Below are 17,560 nucleotides of genomic sequence, written 5' to 3' on the forward strand. Positions count from 1 at the left end.
AGAAGTGATGGTTGCCAGAGGAAAGGTGGGGATGGGCAAAGTGGGTGAAGGGGAGTGGGAGATACAGACTCCCAGTCATGAAATGAAGAAGTCGTAGAGATAAAATTACTGAATGTCGAATATAGGCAATGGTATTCTAATAGTGTTGCATGGTGACAGATGGTAGGTATATTGTGATGAGCATAGCATAGGATATAGAATTGTCAAATCATTGTTGTATACCTGAAACGAATGTAACATTGTGTTTCAACTATACTTGTCTTAAAAAAAAAATCAGCAAAAAATTCATTCTGCAGAATTATAAAAAATGTGCCCAATGGCTTCTTTCTTTCCAATATGCAGAGAACCCTTATCAGCTGAGGAACTCAAATTTTAGACAAGTACATACTTTAGCAAAAGGGAAAGAAAAACGACAGTTTCCTTGTCTCAGAGATATTTCCTGATTTCAGAGATCCTTCCTAATCATCCCTAGGAGATCCAAAAAAATCTCAGGTCTTCTGAGTAGGTTAACTAAGAAGATAAACCTCTTGCAAAACCTATTTGAGGTGAGGGTTGGAGGAAGCAGGTAAGTATGAGATTCCAGGGTCCACTTCACTGATTTTCTGGACAGATTTGATAGCACTTAACTATGTGTGTGACTGTGGTGTACAACAGGAAGCAGACTTCCCCTATGGGTTTGTAATCTAGAGACGAAGGTGGACATTTTTCAAGTCATATATAATAAATGCAAAACTACTATTCTGAAAAGTAGTATATGGTACCTTGAAGGCTCTGAAAACATGGTGGGTTCCAGGACTTTTGGCCCACCACTTTTTAAACTCTGATGTGTGTGGGAATCATCTAAAGATCTTATTGAAATGCAGCTTCTGATTCAGTGATCTGGAGTGGGGCTTGAGATTCTGTACTTCTAACCATCTCAAAAGGTGATGGTCACTAAGTTCCGGGGTCCCATTTGAGTAAGAAGGACTTAATACACCGAGGAACCTGGGGCCTCTATCTCTGTTAATATTAACTGTTACAAGGACTAAAGTTCCACGGTTGCAAGAGCTACATTCACAAAAATTTAGTAAATTCCAGTGCCTTTTTTCTTTGAAGAAACTTTTGGGTCTCAATAAATAGAGAATATCAATAAATAGACACTATTTTAAAAGAACATAAGTTCTGAATATAATAAGTACTATTACTAAAATGAAAAATTCACTAAGATATTCAACAGCAGGTCTGAGCTCACAGGAGAAACAGTCAACTTGAAAAGAGATCACTTGAGATCCATTCTGTGGAACAGAAGGATAAAGTTTCAATAAGGAGAAAACAACTAGACTTAAGATCAACAAGGAAATAGAAGACTTGAAAAATTCTGTCAACCAACCAGACCTAACATGCATCTATAGAACGCTCTGCCCAACAACACAAGAATATACATTTTTCTCAGATGTATAGAGATGTTGACAGACTATAAGTTAGGCCATAAAACAGTATCAGTAAGTGTAAAAGTACTGAAATTATACAAAATGTGTCATTCAACCACAATGGAATGAAATTAGTAACAGAGGGAAATTTGGGAAACTCATATATGGAAATTAAATAACATGCTCATAATCAATGGCTAAAAGACAAAATCATGGAAAAAGTAGTATTTTCAGATTAATAAAAATGAAAATACAATGTGCCCAAACTTATGGAATACAGCTAAAACACTGCTTAAATGCCTGTATTAAAAAAGAAGAAAGTGAAATCAATAATATAAACTTCAACCTTATAAAACTAGAAAAAAAGGGCAAATTAAATCACAATATGTAGAAGAAAGGAAATAAAGATTCGGACATTTGAAAAAATGAACAGAAAAATAATATAGAAAATGAATGTAACTAAAAGTGGATTCTTTGGTGAAGAAAACTGATAAGTATCTAGCTAGACTGAACAAGAAAAAAGGACTTAATAAAAAAATCAAAATGAGAGGGGACATTATCACTAACCTTACAGAAATAGAAAGGATTATAATACTCTGCACAGTTTTATACCAACAAATAAGATAACCTAGTTATATGGACAGAGTCTTGGACACAAACTACTGAAACTGAGTCAAGAAGAAATAAATAGAAAACCTGAACATACCAATTGCAAGTAAATAGTTTGAACTTATAATTACAAATTTTCCACAACAGAAAGCCAATGCCCAGATAGCTTCCATGGTGAAGTCTACCAAATGTTTAAGAAGAATTAAAATCAAGTCTTTATAAACTCTTAAATAATTGGGAAAAGAAACACTCCTCAACTCATTCTATAAGACCGGTTAAAAAAAAAAAAAACAGTTTGGAGATTATTGACATTGTAACAATATTAAGTCTTACCTTTCATGAACATGGGACACAACAAAGGCAGTAGTCAGAGGGACTTATAGCAGTAAATATTTTAAAAGATCTCACCAGTAAATGTTATATATTAAAAAACAACAGTAGGGGCGCCTGGGTGGCGCAGTCGGTTAAGCGTCCGACTTCAGCCAGGTCACGATCTCGCGGTCCGTGAGTTCGAGCCCCGCGTCAGGCTCTGGGCGGATGGCTCAGAGCCTGGAGCCTGTTTCCGATTCTGTGTCTCCCTCTCTCTCTGCCCCTCCCCCGTTCATGCTCTGTCTCTCTCTGTCCCAAAAATAAATAAAAACGTTGGAAAAAAAAAATTTTTTAAAAACAACAGTAAATATTTAAAAAGATCCTAAGTCAATTTACATGAAGAAACTAAAGGGGTGCCTGTATGGCTCAGTCTGTTGAGCATCCAACTCTTGGTTTCAGCTCAGGTCATGATCTCACAGTTGTGAGTTAAAGCCTCACATCAGACTCTGTGCTGGTAGTGCAGAGCCTGCTTGGTATTCTCTCTCCCTCTCTCTTTCTCTGCCCCTTCCTAGCTCGTGCTCTCTCTCTCAAAATAAATAAATAAACATTAAGAAAAGGAAACTGAGGGGCGCCTGGGTGGCGCAGTCGGTTGAGCGTCCGACTTCAGCCAGGTCACGATCTCGCGGTCCGGGAGTTCGAGCCCCGCGTCAGGCTCTGGGCTGATGGCTCAGAGCCTGGAGCCTGTTTCCGATTCTGTGTGTCTCTCTCTCTCTCTGCCCCTCCCCCGTTCATGCTCTGTCTCTCTCTGTCCCAAAAAAATAAACGTTGAAAAAAAAATAAAAAAAATTAAAAAAAAAAAAAAAAAGAAAAGGAAACTGAATTTACATGAAGAAGCTAGAAAAATAAGTTCAAATAAACCCCAAAACTAGCAGAAGGAAAATAAAGATTCAAGCAAAGCTATATAAAATATAAGAGAAAAACAACACACAGCATCAACAAAATAAAAAACTTTAAAAAAACCCCACAAAATTTAAGAACAGTTAGCTAGACTAACGAAAAAAAAAAGAGAGAAGACACAAACAACTAAAATCAGAAATTAAAGTGGGACATCATACCACATTGATGGAAATAAAGAGGATAAGAGAATACTATAAACAGTTGTATGCCAACAAATTAGAACTGAAATGAAATGGACAAATTTCTACAAATTACCAAAAAGAACTCAAGAAAATAAAATCTCGACAGACATATGACAAGTAAAGAGGCTGAAGTAATAATCAAAACCTCACAAAGAAAATTTAAAGAATTTAAAATTTAAATTTAAATTTAAATTTATGTCAATTAAGAGAATTGACATAAAATCTTCTCAAAGTCCCCGAGAAATAAAAATGAGGGAACACTTTCTAACTCATTCTATGAGGCCAGTATTATTCTGATACCAAAACTAGATAAAGACATCATGAAAAAAATATATAGACTGATACCCCTTCTAAATACAGGTACAAATATCCTTGACAAAATACTAGTGAATCAAAACCAATAGCACATTAAAAACATTATACAATTATACACCATGACAGGGATTTATGCCAGGAATGCAAAGGTGGTTTAAAATAAAAAATAAAAAAAAAAATCAATCATTCAACATTTTGCTGGATATTCTAGCTAAAGCAATTAGATAATAAATAAAAAGTATTGAGGGGCATCTGGGTGGCTCAGTCAGTTAAGCATGCGACTTTTGGCTCAGGTCATGATCTCACAGCTTCTGAGTTTGAGCCCCACATTAGGCTCTGCACTGACAGCTCAGAAACATATGACAAGTAAAGCCTGCTTCAGATTCTGTGTCTCCCTCTTTCTCTGCCCCTCTCCCACTTGTGTTTTCTCTCCTCTCTCTCTCTCTCAAAAAAAAAAAAAAAAAAACAAAAACCAGTATTGAAAAGGAAGAAATAAAAGATACTCTATTTGTAGATGACATGATCCTCTGTATAGAAAACCCTGTGCATCTACAGAAAAGCTACTAAAGCTAGTAAATGAATTCAGCAAAGTTGCAGGCCACAAGATCAACACTGAAAAATCAGTAGATTTTTTAGGCATCAACAATGAACAATATGAAAAGAAAATTAAAACAATTTCATTTTCAATAGCATCCAAAAGAAGAAAATAAAAATAAATTTAACCAAGGAGATAAAAGACTTGTATACTGGAAAGTACAAAACATTGCTGAAAGAATATAAGACCTAAATAAAGAGAAAGGTGTCCTAGGTTTATGGACTAAAAGGTATAATATTGTTAAGATGGAAATGCTACCAAAAGTGATCTATGTATTCAGTGCAATCTCTATCACAATTCCAATGATTTTTTTTTAAGAAATTGGAACACCAATGCTCAAATTGATATAAAATTTAAAGGAACCCTGAATAAGCAAAGTGATCCTAAATACAAATTTGGAAGATTCATACTTCCCATTTTTAAAACTTACTACAAAGCTACATGTGGTACTGGTATAAGGACAGACATATGGACTAATGGAAGAAAATTGAGAGTCCAGAAGTAAACCCATAGCAATGGTTAACCACTTTTTAATCAGGGTTCCAAAACCATTCAATGGGGAATGAATAGCCTCTTCAAACAAATGGTACTGGGACAACTGGATATCCACATGCAAAAGAATGAAATTGGATTCATACCTCATACCATTAAAAAAATTAACTAAAAATTGATCAAGCCCTAAATGTCAGAGCTAAAACCATAAGACTCAGAAGAAAATATACAGGTAAATTTCCATGACATTCAGATGTGGCAATTTAGCTATGACAGTAAAAGTATGAGCAATGAAATAAAAAGTAGATTAAATGGATTCCATGAATATTAAAACATTTTGTACATTAAAAGACATAATCACGAGAGTGAAAAGACAACCCATAGAATGGAGAAGATATTTGCTAATTGTTTATCTTATAAGGGTTTAGTATCCAGAATATGTAAAGAACTTTTATAATTCACCAAGACAAACAACCCAATTAGAAAATGGGAAATGGATTTGAATAGACATTTCTTAAAAAAAAAAAATCCATTTGAATATCAATAATATGCACATGAAAAAAAAATGCTCAGCATAATTAATCTTTTGGTATTCTGAGACACCAGCAGGGTGTCCAAGAATTCAACTTAAGTCTGATGCTACCTACCCAGAGAATACATCAGATTCCACAGGTTAAGTGTTCAGTCTTACGAGACTGCCCTCCCAACCTCACTTCTGACACAAGTTGTAAACCCAGGCTGTTTACCTGTGTTTCTGACCAACTGGCTACAAATTAGAGGTTCTCACAACCTCCTCTTGAAGTTTGATTAATTTGCTAGAGTAGATCACAGAACTCAGAGAAACATTTTACTTACTAGTTCACCAGGTCATTATAAAAGGATACAATTCAAAAACAACTAGTTGGCAGAAATGCAAAGGCAAGGTGTAGGAAAAGGGTGTGGAGTTTCTTGGTCCTCCCTCTCCAGGCTTTCCAACGCCCCCCCTCCCAGGCCCCATAGCACCTCCCTGTGGTCACCAACCTGGAAGCTCTCCAAATCCAGTACTTTTGAGTTTTTATGAAGACTCCATTACATGGCCATGACCTATGTAATTACATGTCTATGTATTACATGGTCCATTGGTAACCATTTCAACTTCCAGCCCCTTTCCCCTCCCTGGAGATCAGGGAGAGGAGACTGAACAACTTTCCAACCCTCTAATTTCACTGATGGTTCTCCAGGCAACCAGCCCCTATCCTTAGATGGGGTCCCAAAGTCATCTCATTAACATAACAAAAGACATCTTTATCACTCTCATTACTTGGGAAACTTCAAGTGTTTTAGGAGGTCTGTGCCAGAAACAGACTGAAGACTGGATACATATTTCTTATTATAAATCACAATATCACAATCATTAGGGAAATCCATATTAAAACACAACTGATACCACTTCACACCCACTACCTAGGCGATAATAAAGAAAATGAAAAGTTACAAGTGTTGGTGAGGATATAAAGAAGTTCGATATTGCTGGTGAGAATGCAAAATAGTACAACCACTGTGGAAAATGGTTTGGCAATTTCTCAAAAAGTTAAACACATAGAATGACTCTGCGACCCCCAAATTCCATTCCTAGTATATACCCAAAATATTGAAAAACAGGTATTTAAACAAATACATGTACAAATTTTCATAGCAGCACTATTCACTAATAGCAGAAGGTGGAAATAGCCACGGTGTTCATTAACAAACAGATAAGCAAATTAGGGTGCATCCATACACAGAATATTATTCAGCTATTAAATGGAATGAAGCACTGTTATACATTCCACAATGTTGATGAACCTTAAAAACATGATGTTAAGTGAGAGAGGTCACACACCAAATGTCACAGATTCTGTTATTCCACTTATATGAAATATCCAGAATAGGTAAATCAATGGAAACAGAAAGTAAATCGGTGGTTGACAGAGGGGACACAGAGAATAACTGCTTAATGGGTAAAGGATCTCTTTTGGGTGATTAAAAGGTTTTGGAAATAGATGTGGTGGCTGCACGACTCTGAGTGCAGCTGATACAACTGAATTGCTCACTTGCGAATGAGTACTTTTAGGTCAGGTATGTTTCATCTTTTTTTCTTTTTAACGTTTATTTATTTTTGAGAAAGAGAGAGTCAGAGCAAGAGTAAGGGAGTGGCAGAGGGAGAGGGAGACATAAAATCCAAAGCAGGCTCCAGGCTCCAAACCCACGCACATGAGATCATGACCTGAGCCGAAGTCAGACGCTCAATGACTGAGCCACCCACGCGCCCGTCATCTTTTTTTTTTTTTTTTTGAAGTGTATTTTTATTTTTGAGAGAGAGAGAGAACACACGTGGGTGGGGCAGAGAGAGAGAGAGAGAGAGAAACAGAGGATCTGAAGCAGGCTCCACGCTGCCAGCACAGAGCCGGATGAGAGGCTTGAACTCACCAACTGTAAGATCATGACCTAAGCTGAAGCCAGACACTTAACCGACTGAGCCACCCAGGTGCCAAGGTGTGTTTCATCTTAATAAAATATTTCTTTTAATGTTCAAATAATGTATCAGGGGGAAAAAAAAAGGAGAAAGAACAATAAACAGATGAGACAAATAGAGAACAAAGAGCAAGATGATAAATTTAAACCAAACTTAACGATAATCATTATATATAAATAGTCTAAATACCCCAATTAAAAAGAAGAAATTGTCGGATTAGATAAAAAAGCAAGAGTGAATTATATGCTGCCTATAAGACACACATAAGAAACAAAACAAAGCAAAATTTATGGGTGTGGAATATTTAAATCTGCTAACCTGATACAGAACATTGCTTTGTCTAGCAAATGGCAGGGCCTTCAGAATAAGGAAGTCTTAATTGAGGGCACTTAAATAAAGCTGAGGCAGTGATCCAGGAAGCCTGTATTTTAGAAGACAGAGGCACATTCATGAGTTGGGGATAATTTATTAGATATGATTTTCAGGGCTCCAGGATGCAGAAACCTGAAAACAACTTGGGATTACAGTGCAGGTTGGTCCCAAGTTGATTTTCTGGGGTTAATTCACTAAAAAATAATAATCGAGCCCTCATTTATAATCTGGAATTCAACTTCAAAGAGCACAGATTACTAGCCTGGAGGCTCTGTTCCACTGTCTCATGCACACATTTTCCAGACCAAACCCCTTCAGATATTCTAGATTTACCTGCAGACAGTGTTTTTCAGAGGCATTAAATTATCTAAAGCAGTCGTTCCTAACTGGGGGCAATTTTTACCCTTGGGGGACGTTTTCGTAACGCCTAGAAACATTTTTGGTTGTTACAAGTTGGGGGTGCTACTTGCATCTAGTGGGTACAGGCCAGGTATGTTGTTAAACATCCTATTGAGCATAGGATGGCTCCATACAACCAAGAATTGTCCGGCCTAGAATGTCAACAGGGCAAAGTTGCAAAAGCCTGATCTAAATCAACAATTCCGAATTGAGGACTTCCAAACAGCACTCCCCACAGACCCAGCGGCGTCAGTTCTGGGAACACACTAAAATCACAGCTTCTCAGGTTCCAGGTCTGAACAACAGAATCAGAAACTCTGGAGGCGGAGCCCAGCAATCCGTGTTACAACAAGCTCTCCAGGTGATTCTGGTCAGTGTTGGCTTGAGATTAAACTTCCTTACTCTTTCCATTTCCACTCTCTAGAAAGAGTGATTTACATGAGACCAGTCTTCCAATGCTTCCCTCTCACTACTAGCTCATTCCTTAACTCTGAACTTCAACATCACTGGTCTACAAAGATTGCTTTCAAAGGTCGCTCATCATTTTGTACATGATTCCATCATTCAGTTCACACATATTGTTACACCAGGCACTTGGCAACGGTGACCACAGCACCCACTGCCTTGAAATCTTCTCCCTTGGCTTCCATGAGCCCCACACTCACTCCCATATTTGCAACCTATTACTGGAAAAACCCAAGGAGCCCCACATTTACCAAGTCCAACTGTATTAATTACAGTACGATATTAATCCTCCCCACACCTTCTCTCTTCTACTGAAGCCTGCTCCCCATTGCCAATCACTGTTTCTCTGAACAAAAGCAATATCTTATCAAGGTCACATTGAAAATATGCCACATTAAAAAAAAAAAACTTATTTCTATGTACTTGAATCACTGACAAATTTTAATAATCCTGCCTCTGAAATAGATCTTCTGCCTCCATCCCACACCAATCAAAAATGCAAAATTTGGGGGCTCCTGGGTGGCTCAGTCTTTAAGCATCTGACTTCGGCTCAGGTCATGATCTCATGGTTTGTGAGCTTGAGCCCCACTTTGGGTAAAACATGAGCCCCACTTCAGATCAAGAGCATAGGACTCTTGATCTCATGAGTTTGAGCTCCATGCTGGGTGTAGAGATTAAAAAAATAAATAAACTTTAAAGTTTGACTTTGGCTCTGACTTTGGCTCAGATTGTGATCCTGAAGTTCATGATTTCCAGCCTGCATCGGGCTCACTGCTATCAGCGCAGAGCCTGCTTCATTCAATCCCCCACTCTCTCTGCCCTTCCCTCACCAGCTCTCTCTCAAAAAAAAAAAAAAAAGCAAAATTTGAGGGGATGACTTTTTTTTTTTTTTGTATATTTGAAGAGAGAATGACGACTTAATTCACATGGCATTTTAAATGATGGGTCAATAGTACGCCTCCAGCGACACCTGGGTGACTCAGCTAAGCATCCGACTCTTGGCTCAAGTCATGGTCTCCAGGTTCGTGAGTTCAAGCCCCACATAGGGCTCTCTGATGACAGCATGGAGCCTGCTTGGGATTCTGTCTCCCTCTCTTTCTGTGCCTCCCCTGCTCATGTTCTCTCTTTCCAGATAAATAAATAAAAAAAAAATTAAAAAAATAGTACTCCTCCCATTTTGTCCCTTTTATAGACAAGAGCCACGAATGCAGAGCAGAAGTTTTTCACCTATCTTTTTATATTGTATGTGCTTTTGTAAGCTCATTTAAATCTATTATCAAGTAACATGATTAAAACAAAACACCAAAACTTACCTTGGTTTCTTTGGGGCTGAACTCACTGTCCGAGTACTCTGAAGAGGGGCCACTGGCTGAGAGCAGGAAGTTTGGGATATTTAGGGATAAATAGGGAACATCCTTTCCTACTCTTTTAAATAGAAATCAAATGCATAGCCGTGAGCTGTGCTTTTTAGCCTTGTTTTCCAAAGTATGGTCAGCAGACCAGCTGCAAAAGCTTCACCTGTGTCTTTTTAGAAGCAGAATCATGAGCCCGCCCAAAACCCAATGAAGCAAAATCCACATATAACAGGAGTCCCTAAGTGATTTGTACATGCATTAAGTTTTCTGAAGCACTGCTTAAGAGAATAAAGGTTTTCTATAGAGTTTAGCTTTCACCCCCATACAAACCCCTGGAAATATATCTGCCCAGCTTGACTATGCTTTAGAGCAGTGGTTCTCAAAGTGTGGTCCTGGAGCCAGAAGCTTCAGCATAACCAGGGAACTTGTTAGAAATGCAGATTCTCAGGTCCACCCCAGGTCTAGTGAATCAAATGCTAGAGGTGGGGTTTAACAGCCCTGCAGTGATTCTGATGCTGACTAATGTTTGAGAACCACTGCTTTATAGATGGCAGTTCTGGATCACAGAAATTCAGAGGTTCCCTGACTTCCCTAATGGTTTACTGAGTACCCACAGACACCAGCACTGTTGCAGGCAACATCAAATACCTAAAAAGGTTCAACATGGTTTTAGGACTAATTCATAATTAGGAGAACCTGAATCGATGTTATTCCACTGGTATTGTGAATCATAACATTTGGGAATACATAGAAAATTTAAAGTTTATGAAGTGTTTTCCATGGTATTTAACTTAATCCTCAGTGCAAAACAAGGATGTAGATATAATTGCCTCCTGCAACAGATGAGGAAACTGTGTTTGAGAAAGATTAAGCAACTTTTTTTAGGGTATATTAACAGGCTGGCTTAGTCTTTGAACCTAAAAGCACCATTGTAAAGAGATCTTCCACCAGCTGTTTGAAAAGTTAACTGAAGAAGTTTCAAATGCTGCTGAAAACTCCAAAGTGTTGTTTACCTTTTGGGGAACAAATTTCAGGGTAATGAATGACTCATAAAAAATAAGATTCACAACTTCCTTTCGAACAGTGCTACAATAGCAAATATATCGAATAGAGAGAGAAAGCAAATGAGGTCAAATGTTCACATCTGGTGAATCTAGGTGAAGGATTTATGAGTTGTTATTGCACAATTTCTGCAACTTTTCTTTAAAATAATTTTTCTTTAAAAATGACATCCCCACAGCTGCCAACATTTGTCAGTGTGGTCAAGTAGACGGACACTATACTTCTTTACCTCTCTTTGCGTATGTTTTCAGGACTTCGTCAATAGCTTTAAGTATGAAACAACTTACCTCTGCATTGTGAGAGAGCAGGGAATAGAGGGGGAACAAGCAAGATGCATTTACATTCTTTTCCCTTTTGCAGTGAAGCTTAGTCATTTATGCTAATATTCTTTATTGGGGTCAATCATTCACCATCAAAGGGCAATTCTGAGTCATGATTTTTAATAACATGGTTGTGTTCTGTCTAATCCCAGTCAGAAGACCAGTTTCACCCAGGGATGTCCTGGGGATTTTCAGAGAATCTGGCTTTCAATGTGCTGCTTTGCCCTGGTGCTAGAATTCTCAAACACTTGCCAGTGACTATGTTTGGCTACATGTCAGATATTTCATACAATGTCCTTCTACATCCATACCACTATGCTCACGTTTCACAGCTAGTGTTTCTGAAAGCCTTTTTGATTAAATACTGGATTGGGGAACAATAACTCGAAAGATGTTATTGAGACAAGTAGGAGAACTGATTTAAATAGCAGCATCTATCAAAAATGAATGATTACACTTCCACATGCCCCAAACCCACTCATAAGGAGCCAACAACCTGCCGCACGGCTTGGGTCCTCTTGACTTCTATTCCTGTGTGGACAGCAAGGAAATTATGCTAAGAGCTAACAACTGCAGATTGTTTATGCCTGCCAAATACTTCTGCATTTGCTCTCCCACTTGGCCTCATGATGTATTTGATTCCCTCAGTTGACTGCAGTGCTCCAGTGTAGGTAGTATTACTTTATAAACAAGAAATCTGAGGGTCATCGAGTAACCAAATTTCTGGAAGTTGCTTGGATAGGAGCTACCAGTGCTGTGACTCAACTCCAGGGCTGATCTTTAGAATTCTCTTATCTACTGCAGAGCCAGAGGGGCAAGTCGCAGAGACTCTGCAGGGCCATGGTGCCGGCCCAGGGGCAGTAAGAGTCTTCAGGGTCTGAGCATCCACTTAGTTGTGGTCAGAGAACTCACTGAACATTTTTTAAGATGGCCAGAATAATAAATGCTGACTGTGGAATATTGAGAAAATTCCAAAAGAAGGGAAAAAGGGAGGAAGGAGGAAGGAATGGAGAGAAGAAAGGAAGACTCCTATCTCAACCTGGAAGTAGACATCACTGCCTACTTTGTTATACAACCTCACAGATTTTCGTCTTATCTGTACCTTTGCTGTCCAAACCTATAAAGGCAAAGGCTTATAATTAACATCGCTTAATGAATAGCTTTCCCTGAAGTGGAACATACTCTTACTACCTTCTGCATAGTATTCTATTGAATGGATAAACCATAAACACTGATTCTCCCGGACTTTGGACTGCCTCTGGAGACCAGCCCTCTAGGGACTCCAGAAGCCTAATTATGCTGCAGGAAATGATTCACAATCCGTTTGTAATTGCTGGCCTCTTGCCTTTCTTTCACTTGCTCCACTGAACCATGGAAACATTCCCTGGAGGCCTGGGTTGTAATGCACAAGGTTAGGTTCCCAGAAAAGCCAGACTTGAGTAGTTGGTAGTCCTTTAGAAATACATATAGGAAAGAAATCGTGTACATTTCCATTACAAACATATAGGAATCTTTCTTTACCCAAAACCATTTCATGTATAAATAACATAAGAAGGGGCACCTGGGTGGCTTAGTTCGTTGAGCATCTGACTTCCACTCAGGTCATGATCTCACAGTTTGGGAGTTCGCTGTGCTGAAGGCTCAGAGCCTGGAGCCTGCTTCGCATTCTGTGTTTCCCTCTATCTCTCTTTGTCTCTCTCTCTCTCTCAAAAATAAATAAACATTAAAAAAAAACAACAACAACAATATAAGAAAAAGGGCAACAAAGTTTGCTGCTCCCTCCCAGTTGCTCTGGGGGTGACTGAAGGGGAATTAGCAGTGGGCGTTAACAGGAGTCCTAGAATTGGGGGGGACTGCAGTTCATCTCAGTGGGTTGTTTTTCTAAGTTTTTGGTAATTAAAACATTATCACAGTGGGGCTAAAGTCAAAGTTTAGATGCCATCGTGGATAACTCAGCTTTGTTCTGGAAGCTTACCACAGAAGACAAAATGCCTATGAGCCATACAGGAGGTGGGCAATCTGGTAAATTTGTGGCCAGACCAATGTCAATGTTGGAAAAAGAACTTGCAATTTTATCCCTAAATAACTGTGCAGTCCTTCTGATGCACAAAACATGGTGTATTATTTTCTACTTTGGGTTTGCTTTAAAATGGCACTTTATTCCAACTGCTACTTAAAACTGCTAAATGTTAGTGACAGTTGTGTTGCTTAGAATTAAAGGCTGAGAGAATGCCTCATAAATATCACAAATGTCCAGGGACTTCTGGGTAAACACAAAAACATCTTGCCTTATTGTGCTTGGAAAGGGGTCCATGTTTAGCCTGGACAGTGTTCATTAAATAAAAGAGGGCTTTTCAACAGACGTTAACATCATTTGGGAGGTAGTTTGGTCCCTTCTCGAAGGGCTACTTTAGTGAGCAGTCCTGTGTAGAGTGGATACTTGGGTTAGTTCCGCACCCCTGGCTCCCTGCACCCTTGGCTTTCCAAGCACGGGGTCCGCCCCAGCCCCCCTCCAACACTCTTGCGTCCCTGGATTCTCCCTTAGCAGTTTCAACTCCAGGCTCCTTCCCTAGATCACAGTCAGGCCATCCTTCCCAGTAGGCTTGAGGTAGCATGAAACACGGAGACCTATTAGCCATCCTAGAGCTAGAGGTTGTACTTGGGTTTCCCAACAATGCTCAAAACAGTGCTCGTCCCAACCTGTAGCACTGTTTGTGATTCACGGTGATCCCAGTTAGTTCCCCCGACTCTGCCTCACATTACATACAGTTTGATCTTCTCCAAGCAGAGTAGCTTTACAAATCAAAGGTCCTGGTTCTTCTTTGGAAATTGAATGCAGTCAAGCTTTGTAACATATCTCCCCTCAGGTCAGGAGAGAAGTCTGGCTATATGTCTGGTTATTTTCCCCCAGGGAAAGTGAGATTAGGGGCTCTCTGGGCCTCTGCCCTTGCTCTCCTTGTCATGGGTGGCTCTTCACAGCTGTTTCAGCTGTACCGGATTGCTGCAAAGGGCCTCTTGCTCTCGCAGTGCCAGTAACGTGGAGAGGTCATGCTCCAGAGGCAGAAAACAAAATATGGTGAAGAAAAGTTGCCTTAACTAATATTATCTCCTCTATTTAGTTTCATTTCCTCACATCATATTTAGCTGCTAACAAAGAAGAAAAGTAATAGCCTTTGAACCTCTCTGTTTTTCGAACTCTGTTCTTTGTTTCAAGGAATAATATGTACCAACTGTTTCTACATTTGCATTACGGTTAATTTTTCAAGGTGTCTTTTTGGTGTAATAAGAACTATGTGGAAAGTGGACTTTCTCTATGACATTGCCAAGCTTGCTGAGAACATATAGTAGGGTCTATTGTGTGGTCTTTCAGGGTGTATAGAGCTCTGTGTCTCCAAGGTGGGCATTGTCACAAGAGTCTGAAGACCTTCCAGTGCCTAGCCTTCTCACAGTCTGTGCAATGAATAGGTCCCAGTCTTTTTTTAAATGTTTATTTATTTATTTTGAGAGAGGAGAAAGAGAGTGCACACACATGCATTTGTGTGAATAGTGGAGGGTCAGAGAGAGAGAGGGAGAGAGAGAGAATCCCAAGCAAGCTCGGTGCTGTCAGCTCAATCCCACAAACCTTGAGATCATTATCTGAGCCTATTATCAAGAGTTGGATGCTTAAACGATGGAGCTACCCAGGGGCCCCAGGTCCCAGTTTGAGTTAGATACTTGGGCATCACTGTAACTGTAACTGCTCATTTGACTTTTTCATGGACATCCTTAAAGATATCCTCTGACACCAATGACTGACAGTTATTCCACTGTACAAAATAGATTCTATCAGGGTTTTTTTGTTGCCATCTAACAACATTTCCACAAACTTGGCAGCTTAAAAGAACTCACATTTTTTATCTCAGTTTCTGTGTTAAGAATGTAGGCATGGAGTAACTGCATTCTCTGCTATAAGGTCTTACAAGGTGGCAATCAAGGGGTCAGCCAGGGTTGTGTTCTCATCCAAGACTCAGCTGTGGAAGGATCTACTTCCAACCTCCTTTAGTTGTTGGCAGAATTCAATTCCTTGAATCTGCCTCATTTTCTTGCTGGCTGAACGCTGCCCTCAACTCTTTGAGGCATCCTATGGTTCCTTGGGGCAGGGGGCTCCCCCAGATGACTGCTTGCTTCCTCAAAGCCATCAAAGGACAGGGAGACCCCAGCAATGTGGGTACTAAAATCTTATGCAATGTAAAAAAAGAAAGAAAGAAAATAAAAATAAATTTGTATGCAACGTAATCATGTATGTGTAATCCAGTGGTCCACTTGAACCCATCTACTTAGTAACGCACAAAGAATATCCTGAGCCCTGCCCTTTTAATATGCTTAAATGTACTTTGTGTCTGCAGTACTTGAGGGGAATCAAAAACCTTGAATTCTTCCTCTCTTTCCTCTAAGATTATAAGAAAGTCCCTCTGCATACAATACATTCACAAAGTGCTGTGCTAATTCTGGGAGGAAAACTTTGCAAAGTGTTTCCACTTTGATGTGCTAGATTTTACTTTATATTCAAAAGCAAATGTCTTTCTATTCACATGTTTATGAGATCACTGCGGAACTGAGCTGCCATAAATTTCTCCTTTAATGGATCACACTTGTATGCAAAGAATACCAAGTTATTTTTATAAAAATCTTAAGTCTCTAGGTATTTTTAAAAACAGTATTAATGGGCCATTCTGTCAAGTGTGCATTGCTATTCTTACCAGGTCTGTATCTTTTCAAGTTGGTTCCAACTTGATTAATCCAAGAAGATTAGCCAGCTGTCCTAAACAAGTTCATTTTAGCTCCAAAGTTTGTGTGGCCTTATTAGAACAGCTCTGGGGAGGCCTGTGAGCACACACTGTTAAATACTGGCTCGATTCCCACTCTCCTGTTCTCCTACTATACAAAATCTGTGATTTCCTTGGGCATGAAGGAAATCCTCTCATTGGTGGGAGTGGTTGGCAGCTCCTGATATGAGATCACTGGCTATTTTGTACAAGGTGTATGATTTCCCTTTGACCTGACAATGCCACTTCAAACTCCCAGCGTTTTCAAAGGAAATGAAAAGTGCCATATGGAAAAAAAAATGGTTAATCTGGTTATTTTAGCAATTTTAAAATCCCAAACTAATTGAATAATGAAAATACGATCTTAGTTTATATTCTAAGAGGCTCTAAACTGTTTTAACAAAAAGCATCATTCATTAAAAAAATATTCCAGTCTCGGGGCACCTGGGTGGCTCAGTCGGTTAAGCGGCCGACTTTGGCTCAGGTCATGATCTCGGGGTCCATGAGTTCGAGCCCCGCATCGGGCTCTGTGCTGACAGCTCAGAGCCTGGAGCCTGTTTCAGATTCTATGTCTCCCTGTCTCTGACCCTCCCCCGTTCATGCTCTGTCTCTCTCTGTCTCAAAAATAAATAAACGTTAAAAAAAATTAAAAAAAAATATTCCAGTCTCAACAAAATTCATGAAAGGTATAGTTTTGAGGACACAATTTGTTTCTTGAGAGTGTCAACCATTCTTCCCCTTTCCTCCTTGCTCTGTGACCTTAGTGCATTTAGGTCACGGTGTACAATGTTCAGTAATCTAAAAACTGTCTACAAGGTAGCAGATGTTTGGATCTTTGACTTATTTTCTGGGATGTTACATATTCCTAATATTTTCCTTCATATCTTCTTCTATTCTTTCCTCTATTCTTTTTTTTTTTTTTTTTGTCCTTGTCACTTTCATTTGCCTCCAGAGCCTTCCTTTTCACTGCCTGTCCATACAACTCTTGGGCATGTGTAGGGACATAGGGGGTGATGGTGATTGCTGTTCCCCCTTCCCTGGGTTCCAACCAGCCACCAATTTAGGAACTTCTGTGCTCTTTGAAGTAGAAAGGAAGTCACTACATTTTCTCTTCTTTCTTCTCCCTTCCCTCTGTCTGGTGTCAGGCCAGACTTCCAGTCCACAATTGCCTTTTGGAGGACATTAATAGGGCTCCTCTTTTTGCCTCCTTCATGTCTTTCTCCATCTTGTAAGCCCCTCGGAGGAGACCTTGTCCCTGGGAAGGGGAGACTGACACAGTCCTGTCATGTCCAGCTGCTCTGGCTAGGAACATCTCTTGGCTAAATGAGGAGGGAGTCATTTGGGTTGCAGGTCCAAGCTGTCTTCTCAATTCTTACTTTTGCAGTGAAACAACTGGTGTTTTGGTCTCTATCTGATGACT

Source organism: Lynx rufus, unplaced genomic scaffold (genome assembly GCF_022079265.1).
Source record: "Lynx rufus isolate CCGP_SWC_20201006 ecotype Redwood Valley unplaced genomic scaffold, mLynRuf1.p SCAF_3, whole genome shotgun sequence".
In the NCBI taxonomy this organism is placed as follows: domain Eukaryota; kingdom Metazoa; phylum Chordata; class Mammalia; order Carnivora; family Felidae; genus Lynx; species Lynx rufus.